This window comes from Phoenix dactylifera, chromosome 3 (genome assembly GCF_051530095.1).
Source record: "Phoenix dactylifera cultivar Ajwa chromosome 3, Ajwa_hap1_PhDact_Kaust_v1.1, whole genome shotgun sequence".
NCBI classification, from domain to species: Eukaryota; Viridiplantae; Streptophyta; class Magnoliopsida; order Arecales; family Arecaceae; genus Phoenix; species Phoenix dactylifera.
The window spans coordinates 25,313,617-25,322,770 of NC_143192.1; the positions used below are offsets into that span (position 1 = coordinate 25,313,617).

The window sequence follows — 9,154 nt, forward strand, 5'->3', positions numbered from 1 at the left end:
CGGTGGTAGTGTAATTCATTTGAGCATCGTTTAAGGTTTTGCTTGCATAGTAAATGACATATAGCTTATTATCCTTGCGTTGTCCTAAGACAGCTCCTATTGCATAGTCGCTAGCGTCGCACATAATCTCAAAAGGTAATGACCAATCGGGTGGTCGAACGATGGGTGCAGTGCTAAGCATAGACTTTAACTTCTCGAATGCATCTTGGCAAGTTTCAGTCCAATTGAACGGTGTATCAAGGGATAGGAGATTACATATTGGTCGAGATATGACACTAAAGTTCTTGATGAATCTCCTATAAAATCCGGCGTGACCCAAAAATGATCTAACATCTCTAACCGTCTTGGGTGCAGGTAGCTTAGCAATTAAATCAGTCTTAGCTCTATCTACTTCCATGCCCTTCGATGAAACAATATGTCCTAAGACAATTCCCTTTGGCACTATGAAGTGGCATTTCTCCCAATTCAGTATCAAATTCTTTTTCATACATCGAGCTAAGACAGCTTGTAAATGTGATAGGCAATCATCAAATGTGTCGCCAAAAATGGAGAAGTCGTCCATGAACACTTCCAAAAATTTCTCGTTCATGTCTTCAAAGATGCTGAGCATGCATTTTGGAATGTTGCAGGTGCATTACACAACCCGAATGGCATTCATCGGAAAGCAAATGTGCCAAAAGGACAAGTGAAGGTAGTCTTCTCTTGATCTTCCGGTGAAATTTCAATTTGATAATATCCCGAATAGCCATCGAGAAAACAATAGAAATCATGCCCTGCAACCCTCTCCAATACTTGGTCTAGGAAGGGTAGAGGAAAGTGATCCTTTCGTGTGACCAAATTCAGCTTTCGGTAGTCAACACACATGCGCCAACTCGTCGGGACACGAGTTGGAACTAGTTCACCTTGTTCATTTTCTACTACCGTCAAACCCGATTTCTTAGGAATGACTTGAGTAGGGCTTACCCACTTGCTGTCGGAAATTGGGTAAATAATACCCACGTCAAGCAACTTGAGGACTTCTGCCTTAACCACATCTCTCATTGTAGGATTTAACCTTCGTTGCATTTGCCTTGTGGTTTTGGCATTGTCCTCCAAATATATCCGGTGCGTGCAAATTAAGGGGCTAATTCTCTTCAAATCGGCAATAGACCACCCTAAGGCTCCTTTATGATTCTTTAAAACATTAATTAATTTTTTTTCAATTCGAGCTTGGGTGCTTGCTCATGGGATGGTTCTATTTTCACCTCTCGAGGCGACAATCTCTCAAATTCTCCTTCTTTTGGTCTCCACCCATTGACCATCTTGATATCTAGATTATCCACAATAGGTGTGACTGACAAATTATTACCATTGGTTCCATTAGGACACCAATCAATTAAGCTATCATTGAATGGGTCGTTAATTGCTTTAGCTAACAAATAATCTTCTGCGATGGTTTCAACCCAATCAACCTCCTTACTCTCTTCGGAATCATTGGGTTGTTTGCACACATTAAAAATGTTCAGTTCTAAGGTCATATTACCGAAAGAAAGCTTCATGACGCCATTCCTACAATTAATCAATGCATTAGAAGTTGCAAGGAATGGACGTCCTAAAATGACCGGAATCTGAGACTGTGAGTTCGAAGCCGGATGTGTGTCCAATACAATAAAATCGACAGAAAAGTAGAACTTGTCTACTTGGACTAATACATCCTCGATAATTTTCCTTAGAATTTTAACTGACCTATCAGCTAATTGCAAAGTGACGGAGGTTAGCTTCAACTCACCTAAACCAAGTTGCTCATATACAGAATATGGCAACAAATTCACACTCGCCCCTAAATCTAACAATGCTCGCTCTATCCTAAAGTCTCCTATGATGCATGAGATGGTTGGGCAACCTGGATCTTTATATTTAGGGAGAATGTTGTGCTGCAAAATAGCACTCACATTTTCAGTTAAAAATGCCTTCTTCTTAACATTTAATCGGCGCTTAACAGTACACAAGTCCTTCAAAAATTTGGCATATGAGGGTACTTGTTTGATTGCATCAAGAAGAGGTATGTTGATCTTTACTTGTTTAAAAAGCTCAAGAATTTCAGAATTAGGTTCGAGCTTTTGCAACGGCTTTAACCGTTGTGGAAAAGGTGGAGGAAAAGGACATTCAACTTTCTCGGTAGAAGTTGGAACCTCAACTCCTTCTTTGTTCCTTTCATCGACTTTGGGAGCATCGGAATTAGAAGTGACCTGCGGTCTCAATGGGACGGTCTGATCAATGACTTTTCCATTACGCAAAGTCATGATGCTCTTTGCATGCTCTGTATGCGAACTAGAAGGAGCCGTATTATTACTACCGTGCACTTGTGGGTTAGGTTGGGGTTGAGCTGGAAGCTTACCCTTCTCTTGGGTACTTAGGACGGTAGTCAACATTGACAATTGGTTCCTTATGTCTTCAAAATTTTGAGTATTTTGAGCATTGATATTAGCTTGACCTTGTAGAAAAGTTTGTATGGATTGCAATGTATCCTCGATATTTGGCTTTTGAGAAGGTGATGGTGCATAAGGAGGATGTGCAGGTGGAGGAGCTGAATGGTGTGACTGTTGAGGATGATCGTTTCTCCACCTAAAGTTTGGATGATTCTTCCAACCAGGGTTATAGGTATTCGAGTATGGATCGTTATAAGGCTTTTGGTAGGAGTTCATAGCATTTGCTTGATCGTGCAAGACTTCTTTGAATGCCGGTATGGTGGGACAATCAGTAGTAGTATGACCCGACATATCGCAGATACCACAACACTCGTTTCTAAGCTCTATAGTCTTGACAGGCTCAACCTTCCTAAGCTCAATTTCTTCTACCTTCCTAGTGAGGGCTGCCATTTTAGCGTGAAGATCATCCTCAGTTCTGAGGTTGTAAAGGCCTCCATGTACAGAGCTAGTAGGCTTAGGCAAAGACTTGTTGTTTCTATCTCCGTTATCCCAAAGTTGGGCAGTCTCAGCAAGGGAATCCAAATACTCCCATGCCTCATCAGGTTGTTTTTCTAAAAATCTACCATTGCACATGGTCTCTACAAATTGTTTCAACTGTGGAGATAAACCTTCATAAAAGAAGCTAATGGTTCTCCAAGTTTCGAATCCGTGATGAGGGCATGAGAGAAGGTCTTTAAATCTTTTCCAACATTCATAAAATATTTCATTATCTTTTTGTTGGAAATTGCTGATATGTCTTTTCAAAAAGTTAGTCCTTTGTGTGGGGAAGAACTTCTTTAAAAATTCTCTCTGCATATCTTGCCAATTTCTTATTGATCTAGGTCGCAAAGAGTTTAGCCATGTTTTGGCCTTATCCTTTAGAGAGAAAGGAAACAATGTCAACTTGAGGACATCCTCGGTGACGTTTGGCACTCTAAATGTAATGCTCAATTCTTCAAAATCCTTTAAATGAAGATACGGACTCTCGGACTCTAACCCGTGGAACTTGGGCAGCAATTGGATTACCCCGGGTTTGATGTCAAAATGTCCTACATTATCAGGAAAAATTATGCATGAAGGCTGACTAGTCCTAGCCGGTTGTAGGTATTGTCTTAGGGTCATAACATGGGGTTCACGTTCTCGATCGTGGTGGCTTCCCGCATCTTCATTTAAATCAGCCATCTCACAAGGTGTGAGATATTGAGAAGGAATTTCAGGGGTATGTCCTAAGGGATGATCTAAAGTTGTACGACTTAATCGACCAGTGTCGTCCCTATTCCACTTTAGCATGCAAAATAATTCCCTCTCTCTTTTTTTTAAAATAAAAATAAATATAAGTACCAACTAAAGATACCCTAAAATGACACCCTAAAATAAAAATCTATTCACAATCAAACATGCAACAAAACATTACACCTCAATTTCTAATATTTTTTTCTTAAATTTCTAGACAGCTCCTAACTGGTTTGAAGAGGACACCTAAGCCTCCAATCCGGTCTAATGAACCGAGTTGACCAGGTAAGCTCCCAGGTAAGTGGAGGGGTCACGATGCGTTCGCAAAGGTCCCACTTAAAACCCACTTGCCTCGAACAGATGAACTGTCTCCCTTATAGGGACAAAGCTTGCCTAGACATCAACTAAGCCACAGAGCGAAATTGGTGCAACTTTCGGTGGTCTTCGTCCTATTGAGCTCGAATGTCTTTAGGGGCCAACGTCTAGTTGATTTTAGTTAAGCTTAGGACATTTATGCACTGGGGTGATTTTTGGACTAAGGACGAGTGATGAAATCCCGACCTTATCTTTTTAAATAGGTTCAGCCCTTAGAATATTTTATGCTGATGCCTTATACTATATGCAACAATCAAGAGATATTTTTTTTTAATGTTTTATGGCATGACATTAAATTTCATTGAATAGGTGATCAAGCAAATTATTTCTTTCTTTTTTTAAAAAAATTTTATGAGTTATAGTTTGAAATTTGAATTCTGAAATTTGAAATTTGAAATTTGAAATTTTAGGTGTTCCCTCTTTTTTTATTTTTGAATAATCACCCTTGATCTGTTCTTAAGGTTTCTTTTCTTCAATTTTTAATTAGCAACAAGGGTTAATGAGATATAATAACAATATAATTCTGATTCTAAAAAAAATAAATGCAGAAAATTTAAAGTAGAAAGCAGCAAGATTTCGTATTAATCTGATGGTCTTAAAAATATCAGAATGTCAATCAGACCGTTCAGATTATCTAACAATGTGTCTTGCACTAGCTGACCAAATTTGAGTCAGATCAGATGGCTAATTTCTATGATATCAGAGTTTGATTCCAACTGTGCAAGGAATTAAAAATAGTAGTAAAGATGCAATTTTTTTTTTTTCAAAAGAAAAATACTAACTACTAAGATAAAAATTAAATCTAAAATTATACTAATAACTCAGCCATTCTCCGGCAACGGCGCCAAAAACTTGATGCAAAAATAAAATTGTTCTCCCAAGTGCAGGAGAATCGCACAAGTAATATAACTCGGGAGTCCGAGGTCGATTCCTCAGGAAACGAAATATGGATTATCAGCGTAATTTTAGATTAATTAATTCAATAAACTTGTGGATTAAGATGATGTTTTGCAAATAGAAAATAAATCAGTAAATAGAGAATCGAAGTTTTGATAGATTAAGATGGTGTAGGGATCCAGAATCTCCTTTGATAATATCAAATTCATGCGATAAATTCTATGATTCTTTTGTTTTCTTTGAGAATTATAAGTAGATAAAATTTAATTATGGAGTATGTTCTTGATAACATGAATTCTCTTTCTAAGTATTCAACATGCCTTATAATGTCAACGATGAATCAAATAATCGGGGAAGACACGTATCAATAAGCATAAATCATAAAAGAATTTTCAACATATAAGAATCATGACATAATCAAAAGATAAATCATTTAAAGCAAAGGATTAGAATTTACATCATGAACTTGATACACCAAATGATCTCCCTTCACCCATCACCAAGGACTTTAGCTCATCATCTTCCTATCTCTTTCTCACTCTTTTTTTTTCTTTTTCTTAATAACAGAAACAGGGCATCCCCTGTTTCTCTCTACACTTTTTTTTTTTCTTTCCACTATAGCCGCCCGGCTCCACTCCTTTCTTCTTCAAATCAGAGCCTTCTTCTTCCCCGAAAATGAGAGCCCCTATCCCCAGCCGAGAAGGATCTCTTCATATAGATCGCCCCAGAGCCCATGGTCAGGCTAGGATTCCCCTGATCGCGCGTGGAGAGGAGGTTGCGGGCGGATTAGGCGCTGATAGGTTTCACGGGATGCTGGGGTCTTGGGCTCGGGCGGACGCTGTGGAGGAGATTGCGGGCGGATCCGGCGCCAAGAACGGACGCCGATGATCGTGCGAGGTAGATGAGGTCTGGGAGGTTGAAATGGATGAGAGCTGCGGCGGGATCTTCGGACGCTGGGATCCTGGGACGCTGCTCACGGACGGCTGTAGGCGGGATGCTTGGAAGAGGTGGATGAACGAGCGTTGGGCTCGGAAAGGAGGCGGATGCCGGGATTGTGCACGGGAGCTGGTCACGGGCTGCTGGGAGGCGCTGATCTCGGCTGGAATGTAGTGAAGACGGGGTGGCTGATACGGGATGATGCGGTGGACGGGATGCTGGGGAGTTTCACGGATGCTGGGACCATTCACGGGATTTGGGATGTGAGGAATCAGTGGAGGAGGCGGCAGACGCGTGGGAGGTGATCACGGGATGATCACGGGACTTGGGATTCCTTGCTTGTTCCATTGCGGAAGGATGGGATGGATGCGGGCTCCATCGAAATGAGATGCACAGGTTATTAGAAATCGGTTGCGGTGAATTGGACGGCTGAACTCAGCCTTCTTCTAGTGTGTAACTGGGATTGATCCATACAGCTGGCTAGTCACCTGCGGTGATGCATCTTTTTAGACCCAATGCGTATTTAAACTCTGATCTGTGCCAAATAAAAATATGAAATTAATGCAGCACTTTTGTCATTATTTGTTAGCAATAATATTAATTTAAGTAGTATGTAGATCGCACTTTTGTGCTCTCATCAATGGATTTCACATTGTATCAAATGGATGTAAAAAGTGCCTTCTTAAATGGTTTTATAGAAGAAGAAGTATATGTAGAGCAACCTCCTGGTTTTGAAAATCATGAATTGCCAAATCATGTGTTTAAATTACATAAGGCATTATATGGATTTAAACAAGCACCTAGGGCTTGGTCTGATCGACTAAGCAAATTTCTACTGAATAATGATATCAGTAGGAGAAATATAGATAAAATACTTTTTTTCAAAAGAAGAGATAAAAATCTGCTAGTAGTTCAAATATACGTAGATGACATAATTTTTGGTGCCACTAATGATAATCTTTGCAAAGAGTTTGCTAAATTAATGCAAGGAGAATTCGAGATGAGTATGATGGGAGAACTAAATTTCTTTCTCGGATTACAAATCAAGCAAACTAAGGAAGGTATCTTCATTCATCAAACTAAGTACACAAAGAAAATATTAAAGAAGTTTGGGAATGAAAATCATAAGGGAATAGGCACCCCAATGAATCCCACTAGTAAGTTAGACAAAGATGAAAAAGGAAAAAGTATAGATATAAAGCTTTATAGAGGCTTAATTGGATATTTGCTTTACCTTACTGCTAGTAGGCCAGACATAGTGTTTAGCGTGGGAATATGTGCTATGTTAGAACCCGCCCATGCCGCAGAAAATTTTAAAAAAATTCAGATGCAGCGGAAGAGGCATGCGCGGGATCAACCGTTCATCGCATGAACGTTGTTCAAAAACCGTTCGTAGTTAGATAAGGATTAAAAACTTTAAAAACATTAGAAAGATCAGATCTTCACCGTTGTGCGGGTAGATGATCACCGCAAACTGATGATCGTGGTTTTGGAAGAAGGTTCGCTTGAAGCCGTTCAAGTGTCCGGCCTCTACGGGTATCCACACGAAGCAATAGGTCGATCCAAACGCTTCAATCTCCCCGGGGTGCTAGCTCCCTTGCAGAGATTGGTTTTGATGGCTGATCTTCTCCCTTTCTTTCAACTCTTGAACGTGTTTTGGGAGGAGGAAGATGAAGGAGGACTCAAGGAAGAAGATCACCAAGCCTTGCAGCCACTTTCCTTTGCATGCGTTGGAAGGAGGAAGGGAGGAAGAGGATGCCGCCAACACCTTTTCTTTGCTTTTCCTTGCTTGCGGCTGAAACAAGAGGAGGAGAAGGGAGGCCACGAGTTGGAGAGGAGAAGGGCTTCACATGAATGCCCTAGGTGCCGCCCAAGTCCCCTTTTATAGATATCTAGGGCTCCTACAATTTAGGAGCCCTTGATCTTTTACCAAGAGGGGCGCCGGCCCCTCTTGTGTTGCCGCACCAAGGAAGAAAAGGAGGAGGGGCGTGATCCCTTCCTTCTTGTGTTGCCCTAATCCTCCTCTAAGGAGGATTAGGAGGCTCCTATTTGGTTTAGTCCTAATTCAATTAGGGTTTAACCAAATCATGAATCAATTGGGTTCAATCTATACTAGTCCTAATCCAATTAGAACTTGAATGATGTTGCCCAAGGTGACAACCCAAGAGGGGGGGTGAATTGGGTTTTCTAAAAATTATGTTCCCTAATTTTTACTTTGAATAGAATGCAGCGGAATAATAAGATGTTATTTACTTAAGCTCTAGGCAATTACAAGTAAAGCAGTGGAAGATTAAGCTAGAGCAATTATACTATGGCTTTAGGGTGCAATTGATCTAACATTAACTTATAGTTGTATGATCAATTTTAATCTATGTGTATGGTAAGAATGGAGTGGAAGCTAAGCAAATCACTTATAACTCTATAGAAACAAATCTAGAGATATTACACAATCAAGCAAGAATGGAAGGCATGAAATACAAGAGATAAAGCATCACAAACACAAAGATGTATAGTGGTTCGGTTCACCCCAGCACCTACATCCACTCCCCAAGACCTCTTGGGAATTTCACTATAATCCCTTAGATTACAGTCGGTTGTTTTACAGGCTCACAACCCAACTTGTTGTTTTGCGAGATCACAACGAACTCGGTCGGTTTTCACAGGCTCACCGACTAGAACCAACCGATTGTTTTCACGGGCTCACAATCCAACACAGTTGGTTTTCCCAAAGGCTCACCAACCACAACCTTACAATGATTGTTTTCCGGGTTCACAATCAACCCGGTTGGTTTTCCCCAAAGGCTCACCAACCACAACCTTACAACGTTGGTTTTTCCCTTTGGCTCACCAACAAACCTTAACCCCTTGATTCAATCCCTTGATTGAATTAAGTTACAAGATATTAGAACAAGAGTTTAAATCAAATACAAGCTTCTCAAATAAGCAAATATAGCAAATGTAAATAAGTAAAGAAAAGAGAAGAAGCCCTCAAACTAATTTGTAGATGGAGGAACTCGGCTTCTTCTTCACTTGCCCCTCTTCTGATTTTGCACGAAGTAGAGGATCTCCGAGGCAGCACACGGATGGAGAGGAAGCTTTGGGATTCACTTGGATGCTCTTCTTCTCTCTATTTTACTTTGAATGGCCCTTTTGTGCTTATGGAAGATTTTCCTTGTAATCTCTTTCAAATCTCTTCCCTAAATGTTTTCTCCCACTTCCATACCTTCTCCCCTAGCTCTTCTCTTGATTTTATAGCTTTAGAGGGA

At 40.4% G+C, this 9,154-nt stretch overlaps 1 non-coding gene across 1 annotated transcript; it reads left to right on the top strand.

The window, feature by feature from the left end:
* Window positions 1–3,111: 3,111 nt before the first annotated feature.
* On the top strand, window positions 3,112–3,217 carry LOC120112282 (small nucleolar RNA R71). The gene has a single exon (XR_005513756.3). It is a non-coding gene; the product is annotated as a small nucleolar RNA R71 (small nucleolar RNA).
* The last annotated feature ends 5,937 nt before the right edge of the window (window positions 3,218–9,154 follow it).